The sequence below is a fragment of the Eubalaena glacialis genome, chromosome 7 (genome assembly GCF_028564815.1).
Source record: "Eubalaena glacialis isolate mEubGla1 chromosome 7, mEubGla1.1.hap2.+ XY, whole genome shotgun sequence".
NCBI lineage: Eukaryota > Metazoa > Chordata > Mammalia > Artiodactyla > Balaenidae > Eubalaena > Eubalaena glacialis.
Window position 1 is genome coordinate 79,367,276 of NC_083722.1, and position 13,142 is coordinate 79,380,417.

The following is a 13,142-nucleotide window of genomic DNA, read 5'->3' on the forward strand; positions in this document are numbered from 1 at the left end:
TGAGGGACTTCGTCATCCACCCCTAGTTGCTGGACTGGACGGAATGTTTGGAAGGGTCTCTTGAACACTTGCTAATGTGGTGGCTAATGCTGACTGCTTCCTTCTGCCCCTTTCCCATGGACACCGTTAGTGTCCCACCTACCTCCCACTGCTGATCCTGGCCTACCTTTGCCTGCCGGCTTCTCTGGCCCCCAAGGCCCACCCGGCACAAGCTTATGGCAGGGGAAGGGCGTGAAGATATTGATGCCTCCGGGGAGCAGCCCTCAGCCAGTGACTGATGGGAGGGCGTGCACGTTTACCCCAGCTGCCTCACGCCTTAGGTGGGTCCCTCTGAGGCATGTGACCTACATTGGCTCCCAGAGGCCCCTACAGGATTAAGCTGCAGTCACCAGTCAACCACTGCGATGACTTGACAACAACTCCTCTACTGGTTGCTTTCCCATCCCTGTACTACTCCCCCACTGCCCTACTGATGTTTCCTGGGACCCCATCCCAAATAAACTACGTGTACTGTATCTCTGTTGTAGAATCTGCTCCTGGGGGAGCCCAAATTCAGACTCCCTTACCCCAATCCTGCCCTGCCTTTAAGGTAGAGATCATAAATTAAAGCCCCAAGACCAGTTTCTGTCAAATGGGATGATTGTTTGGCTTGCAGTCTTCAAAAAGAATTCAAATTAGTTGCTGTAAAGTAAAAAATGGGATATTTCACAAAGAAATCTAGATTCTTGGTTTTTCTTTTAAAAATGCACGGATATGATCATACTGGGCCGTGTTCCCTCATGGCATGTGAGGCTGGAGCTGACATGTGATGCCTCCGTAAGCCAGGCCTGACTATCCATTCCAACCCATTTCTCAACCGGTCTAGTTCCCTTACTGACATTTCCAGTCTGGACCCTGTACACAGCTGGGTTAGCCAGCCTACCTGTAAGGCTAGGTGCGTTCTTTCTCTGAGTCTCCCTGCCTTCCTGAGGGCCTGTACTGTCATTGTACTGCTCACTCAAGCCTGGACCATACCTAGAAAAGTATGTGAGCAGAGGTGAGTATTCTGCCAGAGCAGGCAATGATGTAGGTAGCCAGATAGCAGCTAACAGCTAATGAGTACAACTATGTCAGATGCCTGCTAAACCTTTGCATCTTTTTTTTTTTCTTTTTCATTTTAGTCTTCATAGCCATTCTATGAGGTAGATCCTGTTATTATCCTCATGTTTTACAGGAGGAAACTGAACCTTAGGGAGTTGGAAAACTTGTCCACATACCCAGTAACACTGAAGCTGGGATGCAAGTTCAAGTTCACTTAATTCCAACATGCATGCTGTTCTTTCTGTCTGCTCAGCATCCCCTGTCCAGGATGTAATAAATAGTTACTATTCCATCATACAGGCCAGGCCTCAAGTCTGGGAAGTTGTAAAACCCACTTTGTCAGTGCAAGAAAGAAATCCACCTCTAAAAGGGAAGTTTCCAAAGTTGCCAGCACCAGGATGCCTGGTGATTATTTTACACGGAGAACTCTAATAGATGTATGGCCCCCAATGCTTGCCAGCTTCTGACCAACCCAGTCTCTCATAGGCAGACTCATGGGGAAGCCAAATTAGACTTCGAAAGCCAATTCATTCATTTACAATGATATTAAGCCATCACTCCAGAACCTTCAATGTCTATGTATGGCAAGTGCAGTCCTTTCCCTATAGATACACCCTTCAGGGAAGCAGTGTTTTCAAAATGATTTGAAAAGAGAATAGGAGGGATCATGATGAAAGGAGCATGGTGTTTCCAGTACTAGGGGTGTTGGCTGAAGCAGGCATTTAAGGGCATCATGCTAAGAGGCCCCGTGTGCTAATCCACAATGAAGATAGTAGCTTTCATGGGAAGAGTGACTGCTGGATTCTATGGCCACAGCCTCCTCACTCATCTCTCCATAAGGATAGACCAGCCCTCAGGAAGCCCCATGGGTACAGCTCCCAACCGCTGGATAGTGCTAGGATAGGCGTCCCCAAGATTCTCCTCTCCAACCCCATTGCTCTTTGCTTCCATGGTTGGGTGACCCCTCTCCTGACACACTCATTCCTTCTTTGCTGTCAATACATTTAGGCAGCTAGATCCAGCCTGGTTGGCCAGGAGCCATTTTGGCTCTTTAGGGCAAGTTGGCAAGTCTCTGCTCTGATCCATTCTGTGTTGCTTTCATGGGCATGCAATCTATTTTCTTTATTTCCAAGTTCTTGGGGTGGGAGGGAATAATCTCACCTGCAGCACACAGTGTATTTCCTTTATGTCTTCCTGGCCAGAGTATGAGTACACAAGGGTAGGAGGCAAGAAAGTCAGGTGGTGAGAACACAGACTTTGGAGTCACAGTAGATCACAACTCACATCCTACCTCTTCACTGACTAGCTATTTTTTTTACTATTGTTATTATGATATTATATTGGATATATTTCTTAGCCTCTCTGGATCTAGGTTTCCTCCTCTGTAAAATTCAAGTAATTATTTCTAATTCAAAGATTTACTTAAAGGATCAAATAAGTAATGTGTGTAAAGTGAAAAGGAGTGTCTGGTAACAGGAGAAATGTCCAATTAATAGAACAATAATAATTATAATAATTATGGCTGTGACTACACCACGTCTCGTGTGTTCCCTACAGCTCTGAGTTACAGCTCCCACCACAGATCTCAACAAATACTTGCTAAATTGACTTGAACCGAGACTCAATAACAGACACATCAGGACTCAAACTGGCTTACTGAAAAAGACATTTATTAGCTCTTGTAACTAGATCATTCAGGACCAGGCTGGCTTTGGGCACAGCTGAATTCAAGGGCTCAGACAATGTCCCTAGGGATCTGTCTCTGCCTCTCTCTCTCTCTCTCCATCACTCACGTATGCTTTCTTCTTTTTTACTACCTTCTCAGGCAGGCTGTGGCCCCCGGTACCCCAAATGCCATCATCCCAGCTTGCAATTCTACAGAGCAAGCATTTCTTTATCCAAACAGTCCTAAACTCAGAATGAGACTAGCTGGGTCCTGTGCCCACCCCTGAGCCCAAAGGACAGCTCCCTCTGAGTGATCAGGTCTGGAGGTCGAGGATTCTGATTGGCTGGCTTGAGCCAAGTGCCCATACCTGACACAATGCTGGGCAAAGGGTAACTGCCCCAGAACTGTGGAAACAAAGGGATTTCCCAAAGAGAATCTGGCTCCTGGTTTTAGAAGAGAAGGAGACCGATTATGGGCAGATCAAAGCAGTAGATAGCTGCCGATAGCAGCTGTACACCACTGCTAGGCACTGAACATATTTCACACACTTGCTCGTGAAAAATCTCCCTCTCCTGATGCAGAGTTAGAGTAATAAGAAGACTGAAGGACCATCATCAGTAAGTGGATCTCAGTAGCCCTGAGCTGTCAGCCTGTGACAGGGCTTAGCTATGGGGTCATAGCAGCCACAGGTGTTTAACCAGGCAAATGTTACCAAGTCTCAGGCCTGCAGGCTCTTCCCAGGGTCCAGTCCCAACTGACTGGCAGCCCTGACAGGACACGTCAAAGCCAAGAGTCAGGACATCTGTCAAGACGTTACAGCACCTCAAGACACATGGAGTGGGCAGGTTATAGATGCACTGACCCTTCCCCAAACCCACAGGGCAACCTGCACCCACCACCTTCAACGGCAAAGGCATTCTTCTCTGCACAAAGCAAGAGCAAAGAAAAGAAAGCGAACATTTGAAACTGCTTATCATTTCCTGCTTCACTAAGGAGTTGGGACGTTGTTTTCTTGAAAGCTTTTGTTCTTGTCAGCATATTCAAAACAACCAAGAGGAGTCACCTGCTCTGAAAGCCCCAAGACGCCCATCCACAGAGGCGCTCTTGGCTGCCCCGCGCTGCGGAAGGAAGACATGCTTCCTGGCTGATCCCCTACTCCTCAGGCCTTCTACAAATTACAGGTTATAACCCCATCTCACCTCTGTGGACCACAACTCGGGCCTGTCAGCCTAGAAGAATATTTGGAATAAGATTTAGCCAAGTCAGCCCTGGCTGTCATCCTAGACTCCCTTTTCTCCCTCCACGCCACAACCAAATTCCATTGACTCTCCTTCCCAGATAGCTCTGGAATCCAGCTGCCTTTCTCTATCCCTAATCCCAGCCTTCCTCTACACATACCACACTTCTCTAGCCTCCCAAGGGTCTCCTTGCATCCACTCACTCTCCAACACCCATTCTTGACAGTTCCACCAGAGGGATCCTTCTAAAGCAGGGGTCCCCAACCCCCGGGCCTGTTAGGAACCGAGGCCGCACAGCAGGAGGTGAGCGGCGGGCGACAAGTGAAGCTTCATCTGCCGCTGCCCATTGCTCGCATTACCGCCTGAGCCATCCCCTCCCCGCTCCCCCCTCCCGCCCCTGGCCCATGGAAAAACTGTCTTCCGTGAAACCGCTCCCTGGTGCCAAAAAGGTTGGGGACCGCTGTTCTAAAGCACCCACATCTGATCATGTCTCTGCTCAGCTCTTTATTATAAGGCAACTTGGAAACCATTGAAACAAAGTTCAAACTCCCTAAAGCAGTAGAAAGCCTTTCTGACCTCAGTCCTTGCTGACATCTTCAGCCTCATCCTTTGCTAGTCTGCCTCTTTGCCTTCCATACTCCAGATATACTTATGGACTTAGTATGTTTCCAGATCAGACCTCCATAATGACATTCCTTTGGTCTGGAACCTTCTCCTCCACCCCATATTTGCCTGGATAACTCCTATTTTTCCTGTAGGTCCCAGTTTAGGGACCCCAATTTTTGGTTTCTGAAGCTGAGTTTGGTATCTCTTCCACATGTTCTCATGGCATCCAGTACCTACTCCATCACAGCTTGACTATACCAGCCTGCAACTGCTTGCTTATCCATTCTTCCTTCTCTAGGCTAGAAGATCCATGGACATGGAACCTGTCTTATTCATCACTGTATCCTCAGCTTCCAATGCAAACTCTGGCACGTGACAGAAGCTTGGTTCATATTTGTTAAATGTTTGAATATGTGAATGAATAAAGGCAAGGAGAAGTTTGTCGCCTGCTCTGACTTTCCGTTGGCTGAATTTGAAGTCACACTTTTTGTACAGACAACTGAGATCAAGTCAGCACATTGGCCCGCCCTAGAAAAAATGTCAGTTATGCACCACATTTGCTCCACTTGATACTCCTTTTGGTTCCTGATGTTTATGTTCAAGGTATAAAAATGTCTCCATCACAGCTTTCACCTCTAGAATTGAGTGCCTGGTGTGGGGAAGAGTGTGCAATCTTTGACACAATCTAGAGCAAGTGGGACCTCCAAGGACTTGAAAAGAAATACAAGAGTGTGCACTGTGCTTTGACTTGAAGAGCCTGGAGCGGGCGGGGGCAGGAGTCTCCTGTTTCCTTGACCAACCAACTTTGATTTTTTTTCCTCCTTGCTCAGCATCTGATGGTGTAGTATTCCAAGGGTATTAAAACAAGGTCAGTAGGCTTTATGTGACAAAAGGCATTCTTAAATGTGAATGTTTAGCTAGAGTTTAAATATCAGTGGTTTTGCATATGGAAACATATTAGCCTCATATTTAATTGTGAAATATAGTGTTCATGTGAAATACAGGCTAGGCTGTGATGTCCCATAGGTATGGGTTTGAGTCCCAGCCCTGCTATTTATAAGCCATGTCATCCCTGCCCATGTACCTAAGCTCTGTGAGGCTGAGTTCTCTCATTTATAAAATGGAGATGATAATAAAAGCACCAATTCTTGTAGGGCTATTGGAAAGAATAAGGTAGGGAACGCACATAAAGCACCCAGCACAGCATCTATCACGTGGTAAGCATTTAGAAAATGTGACCTACCCTTTGTCATGTTATAACATTGGACTCTACCCTGCTTCATATGCAAGGAAGTAAGAAACACAGCAGCCTGCTATAGGTATCCATTTTTGCTATGTCCAACACACAGATGTTGGTTCAACCTCTGTATTAGCTTTCTATTGCTGTCATGACAAATTACCACATATTTCGCATATTAAAAAAATTTATTTATTATCTCTCTGCTCTGGGTCTCCCAAGACCAGAATCAAGGTATTGGCAGGGCTACTGTCTTTTCCAGGGCTCTGAGTCATTCAAGTCATTGGCAGTATTCAGTTCCATGTGGTCATAGGACTTTCCTTCGTAGCTGTCAGCTAGGAGTCATTTGCAGCTTTTAGAGGCCTCCTGCGTTCTCTGGCTCATGGCTCCCTTTCTCCAACTTCAAAGCCTCTCATCATACTTATAATCTCTCTGACCTCTCCTTCTGCCTCCCCTCTCATTCCTCTTTCGTCTTCCACTGCATCTCTCTGACTCTTCTGCTTTCCTCTTCCACTTTTAAGGGCCTATGGCATCATATCGGGTCCACCTGGATAATCCAGGATACCCTCCCTATTTCAAGATCAGCTGATTAATAACCTTAATTCCATCTGCAAAGTCCCTTCACCCAGTGCCTGGATAAGTGTTTAAATAACCCGGGACAGGAGTCTTGGGGAGACACCTTTGGAATTCTACCTACTACACCCTGTTATTTTTACTTTAAAATCTGCAACAAAATCCACGTCAACACAGCACACTCATTAGGTATTTAGTTTTGGCTATTTTGTAGAGTTGGCTTAGCTGGGAAGAAAAACATGAAAAAGTTATTTTCTAGAAGAATGGCCCACCTCCTTTCCTGAGAGACTAATGCTCTTTTCAATAGAGTTTTTCATCCAGTTATCAAGGAAACTCCCTTTATTCATCTCCTTTTCCACTTTCTGCTCAATAAAGTCCATACTATTTTAAGGAATTTTAAAATGTAGCTCTAAGGTTTTTATCTATGAAGCTCAACTCCAACTTTCAAAATGTCAGCCAGCAGTGTCCAAACATGGAAGACTCTTAGGCAATCCTGAATTAATCCGAATTGAAAAGTGTGGGCTGAGAAACTTGAGATTCAGGTTGAAATGTACTTGCCAGTTGGCACCCAACCCTGTTCTCATCAGCTTATCAGATTCATTTGATATAGAAACTTAAAATGCTGGGTCTCTATTCTACAGAAATACTTGCCTATATGTTCGAAGACAGATACACGAAATTGTTTACTGCAATCTTGTTTGTCATAACAACAGATGGCAAACAATCTAAATATTCATCAACTCTGAGTGGCTAAATAAAACTTGGCAGGGGAATTCCATGGAATATTACTATAGCTATTAGAAAAGAATAAGGCAGATTCACATGTACAAAAATGGAAGGCTTACCAAGACAAATTGTTAAGTGAAAAATGCAGATCACAGAAGAATCTGTATAATAGGATTCAATTTGTGTTATCAATGAAATGTGTAAATGCATATATATTTTGTAAGTGCACGTGAAGGGCACATCTATGAATAACTGGCACATGCTGCTTCTGAGGAGAAGTGTGAAGTTGGGGAGCAGAGGAAGAGGGGCACCTGGGTTTCAAGCTGTTTCCTTCAATATAGCTTAAATCTTTTACAACGAGAACTGATTGAATAATGAATCAATCATAGATTAAAATAAATCAGACTAAAATAAAAATTGGGTGAAATATACCAGGTTGGACATACTACTGAGGAGTAGGGGGCGTGCATTACTTCTACAAATGGGACTTGGAAAATGATCTTATTTTAAAGTTTTTTCAGAAATTAAAGCCTGTCAAAGTGCTAAAATAAATAATCTCTGAATATTTCAGCCCCAAATCCCATGCTTATTAATTGCTGCAGTAGAGCCAAGCATAAAACAGGCTGGACGAGAAAGGGCTATTTGTTCTCTAGTTTCAGATGACTGTAACCTTCCACAGACCTAGCACAAAGTAGGTGCTCAATAAATACTTGAAGAATAAAACAAAACGATTCAATTTGGGAAAGTACAGTGGCTGCCTCTGATTAATTAAATCAAGCATACTAAAGTCATGGTACTGTATACAGATATACAAGATTCGACCCAATCCCAAGAATGAATGGACAGAAGGGAAATGATTCCATTACGAAATATAGGCAAGGAAGATTTGGAATGTAGGCAATCCTGGGTGTAGTACTTTAAAATAGAACAAAACAAAAAAGAAACCCCTAAAAAACAGAGCCTAAAAACCAGATTCTAACCGTATGTAGCAGCCTGGGATAAAGGTCTTACAGGCTGCATGCCAGACTGGCCAGCAAAGGGGAAAGGGGCTCCGAAGTTCTGTCCCTCCATATGTGGAATTCAGGGGCTGGAATAAGTGACTGTTAAGCTCCCTTTCAGGGACAACCTCCAGCAGTCTGTAAGTGGCTGCTCCGGTGGGCCCAGGAGCCTCAAAGGAGCTGGAATCAGTTCTCTCAGCTTCAAAGGAACAGAGCCTTGGGTTTGCATGTCAAATGTCAGAGCAAACCTAAGCCTGGCCCCCACCTCCTCCACAGATCACCTGTCAGGGGCTGAGTTGCAAGAGTCAAGGCAGCCCTTTCATTTCAAAGGGGAGGTTGGGAAGGGAGGCAGAATGTGGCAAAATGCCACCCAAAAGCCCTGAGCATAAAACACTGCGTAATTTTTCGTTCTTAAAAAGCCTTTTTTACTCTCACTCTTTTTATTCTGTTACAGCAGTAACTTTACTTTGGCTTCACCAACATTAAATAAGTGACTAAGTGAATAAATACATAAAGCAAACATGAGTACCACACTGGCCCCTAGATTCTAAGCGGGGGAATGCAGGGGACCCCATTTCTAGAGATGCATGCACACTCTTTGCTGCTGTTGGTTTGTTTCTGGCAATAACCGAGCAACATTTTCTAGTGTGACTATCCTGTGAGCCACAGGCTTGTTTCTAAATTGTACCAGATGCTCCTCCACTAACTCAGCCTCGTGTTTTCATCAAAGTTTTATGTTTTGATGATGTACATCCTTGCTACTCAAAGTGTGGTCCACACACCAGCAGCATCAACATCGCCTGAGAGTAAGGTTGGCAGATAAAATATAGGAAATTCAAATTTAACTGAGCATCCAGCTTTTCTTCTCCTCTAAATCTGGCAACCCCACCTGGGAGCCTGTTAGAAATGCAAACTCTCAGGCTCCATCCAGACCTGCGAAATCAGAATCCGCATTTAATAAAATTCTGGGTGGTTATAAGATCCAAGAGGCATTGTTCTACTTTGTTCCTGCGAATTAAATCTTTTACTCTTAGGTCTTGTTGGCAAATTTTGATCTCATATCTGTACCAAACCCAGATGAAAAGAGTAATCCATTAACAAGGTTGGTTTGTATGTCTCCCTCATTGGAGGGTTTCATAGTGTATTCTATTTGTAAATGCAGCATTTTCCAACCTGGGCATACCGCTCACTTTCAATCACTGATCAGCCAGAGCTGGTCCTGCAGGCTGAATCCCCATCACTTCGGAGGAGACGCCAGGCTGTGTTAATTGCTTGCTGGGTGGTGGGGAGGAGGGGTGGGGTTTCCATCTCGCCTTTGATCAGGAGGGAGAAGTAATGGTTTTACTTACATCCTGCTTTGTCTCTGCACAGGCCCAGAGCCTGAGGATCCATTTCAGGCTCTCTCTTTCTTCCTAGTATTCTGTTACTGCCTACATACCGTGGCCCAGGGCTTGGGGGGTGGGGGAAAAACCAACGCTCTTTGTGGTACACCCACATGACAGGCTTCAAAATGGAAACAATATTTAAGTCAAACCTGGAAGATCAAGTTTGCTCAAATCTCACAACACAGGGAGCTTTTGAAAACTTCAGCAGCAGGTCTGGGTTTTTGATGGGGAGAGGCGAGCTGGGATGGAGAAGCAAGACCTGTTAACAGATGCCGAATCCCCACATGGGAGTCAACATTTCCCTTTATTCCCTCTAAATAGTGAGAATAGTAACAATGCACCCAGATAGAGCCTTGAGAGTTTCAAGGTGTCTTCAGAGACACACTCTTCTTCAGTCCACAGAATAATTTTGGGGGAAGTGAAGGTGTAGAAGGTGACCATCATTAGCCTCGTATGACAGAGAAGGCACAACCAAGTAAACACATTTTAAGAGTCAAACAAGTCAAGACACTTCCCTCAAGTGGCACATTTCCTGACTCCTAAAACAATGTTCTTTCCCTGCTGATAGAGGTTCATTTATTTGGTTGCCCCAAACTATTCAGACCTCAATAATCCCTCATGGGACTAGAAGAAACCTTAAAAAGATTCATAGAATCCTGTTATGGGTTGAATTGTGTCCCCCCCACCCCTCCCAAAATTCATATGTTGAAGTTCTAACACCCAGTACCTCAGAACTTGACCTTATTTAAAAATAGGGTCATTGCAGATATAATTAGTTAAGATGTGATTGCACTGCAACCTTAATTCAACAAGATTGGCATCCTTATAGAAAGAAGAAATTTAGACACAGACACAGACACACCCACTCCAGGAGAAAGCCATGTGAAGACGAAGACAGAGATCAGCCTGATGTATCTACAAGGCAAGGAATGTCGCAGATTTCCAGCAAACCAATAGAAACTGAGGAAAAGGCATGGAACAGATTCTGTGTCACAGCCCTCAAAGGGGACTAACCCTGCTGACACCTTGACTTCTAGCCTCCATAACTGCGGGACAATCAATTTCTGTTGTTTAAGCCACCCAGTTTGGGCACTTTGTTATAGCAACGTAAATAACTAATACAAATCCTGAGGTGGGAAGTACCATCTTGGCGCTAATGCTGATGCTGGCACTGGGCAGAGGGCTTCACGTGCATCATCTCACAGCTTCCTCACATCAAATCTGGGAGGTAGGGCGATTAGAAAGGATGAAGCTGAGGCTCACAGAAACTGAGCTGCTCAGTGAAGATGACACAGCCAGCACACGGCCAAGCTGGATTGACACTCAGGCAGTGTGAGTCCAGATCCTGTTCTCATAACCAGTAAACATCACAACTTCAGGCAGAGTGGCCAAGACAACTAACTAGCATCATTAAGCCCTTTCCTTAAGTATGCCAGGTGCTTTTAGGAACTCTTAACACCACAGTGAGGTGGAAATGAACATTGTCTATATTGGATAGAAGAGGAAGCAGAAGCAATGAGGCTCAATGACTGGTCCCAGGTCACATGGCTCATCAGTGGTGGAGCTGAGGTTTGAACCAAGTCTGTGAACTCTAGCAGGAGCCCAGAGAGCTCAGATTTGCTGAGTGTGTGGTATGTCTCAGTGGCGGCTGTGTGTCCCTTTCCAGATCAGCACTGCCCCTCTCTCATGTCACCATGCAGGCATCATCTTTCTGTATTTCTACCCATTGTGCACATCCTGAATGCCATTCTCTCTTTCCAATCTTAATGTTCACAAGGACATTTTCAAAAAATTCATTTCCCTTCCCTCGCTCTATAAGAAAGCTCTGCTTCCTCCAAGTGCTGCAGACGATGGCTTCATGGCTATAAAGTCTGTGAAGTTACTTCAGTCTGTGGGTCAAACTCTGATAATGCCCTAAGTCAGTTCCAGAAATTTTCATCAGCCATGCGTTTAGAGCGCATCTGAATGTACGGCAGCGGTTCTCAACCAAGGGCAATTTTGCCCCTAGGGGACATCTGCAATTCTGGAGCCATTTTTGGTTCTTACAAACAGGGTGCTGGAATGCTACTGACATCTAGAAGCTAAATGCTAAACATTCTACAATGCACAGTTGCACGACAAAGAATTCAGCCCCCAGTGACAATGCTGTTGAGGCTGAGAAATCCTGACATAACATGTATCCTCCAGAGGCAAAATGCCCACATATAATCTCCAGCTTCATTGCTCACCAGTTCTGCAACCTGGGCAATTTTCTTAAACTGTCTAGGGTCCAGTGTTCTTACCTTCAAAAGGAGACTAATAATAGTACCCACCTCATGGGTTTGTTTGAGGAATGCAATGAGTTAGTACATAGCAAACGACTAAGTAAAGTACCTGGCACAGTGTAAATGCTCAAGATAGTCACCCTTACTACTTGCAAAGCTGGAAGTTAGGCGCCTGACTGTGGGGCTCCAGCAGCTGCTCAGTTGTACCACTCTACGATTTTAGCTGAGGTGGGTAGTCTCAGTTTTATGGATGCCTGTGCACTTGCCATTGCACAAACCCTAAGTTGCAATTTAGTTGGAAACTATGTTTCAAAGTAAAATCAGGCAGGAGAAATAATTTAGGCCATCCCTCTCTAAAATCTTTAGAAGTATTCAGACGTTCCCTTTGGAATCTTTTCAATCATTTACCTATGCAACTAACATTTACATCCCTTTTACAACATGCCCAGACACTACGTGGTTTAATGGATTTAATCCTCGAAACAACCTCAAGAGATGGGCACTGCCTTCTCTTGTTCTTTCTAAACAAAACCACTTCTCCCGAAGTATCGGCACCCAAGATTAACCAATACCTTGTTAAGTTTTTATTCAATATTATTGTTTTTCCTATTATATTATGGCTGTTATCTTCTTGTAGGTTCCAACTCTCTCCACAAGCATAGAGATTTTATCAACAGGACACAGGCTTTGTGGGTTAGCCTGGGCACCTAACGCGCTGTTTAACATACAATATGTATTATATAATAATACACAGAATATATACAATTTATAATAAATTATATACATATACATGTGAAAGATAGACAGATAGACAGACAGACAGAGAGATAGGTAATATTGACTTATAAATTCTTGTAACTCAACCTGCTTTCAACCCACGTGGGGACAGACTTCAGTATGTGGTTTAAGGAACTGGGTCTGAAGAACCCCTTGCTGTACAGTGGCTGGCGGTGGCCACACACTATTGAAGAAAGAACATGGGATGGGGTAGCGAATGACAGAACGGGGTTCCAGCCTGGTCTCTCCACCTCCTAGCTGTTGACCTTAGCAGTGTGATTTAACCTCTTCTGTGTAAAATGGGACAACCTAAGAGCTACATGTTAGGGTGGAAGACTAAGTGGCGTTTCATGTGGACAAACTAAATGTTTGGTAATGGCTGCTTTCCATCTCTGAACAAATTCTGCTCATCATCATGACTTGGATTCATGGCTATGAGGCTTATGAGACTCTGTTGGTGTCAGTTAACTGACTACAACCCCACATTTCAATGATGTTGTGTCACTTTGCTATCTTTCTTTTAGTTACTATGTGTTATCCCTCTCTGCTTCCAGCCCTGGTATTCAGGCCACATCAAACAGTCCTCTATGCC

The 13,142-nt window shown here is 44.5% G+C and overlaps 1 protein-coding gene and 1 pseudogene across 1 annotated transcript in view; both read right to left on the reverse strand.

Annotated features, from left to right (window-relative positions):
- ERC2 (ELKS/RAB6-interacting/CAST family member 2) overlaps window positions 1–13,142 on the reverse strand; it is a 940,128-nt gene that overhangs the window by 157,965 nt on the left and 769,021 nt on the right. The window lies entirely within an intron of this gene.
- LOC133095764 (uncharacterized) lies at window positions 3,060–3,723 on the reverse strand (annotated as a pseudogene).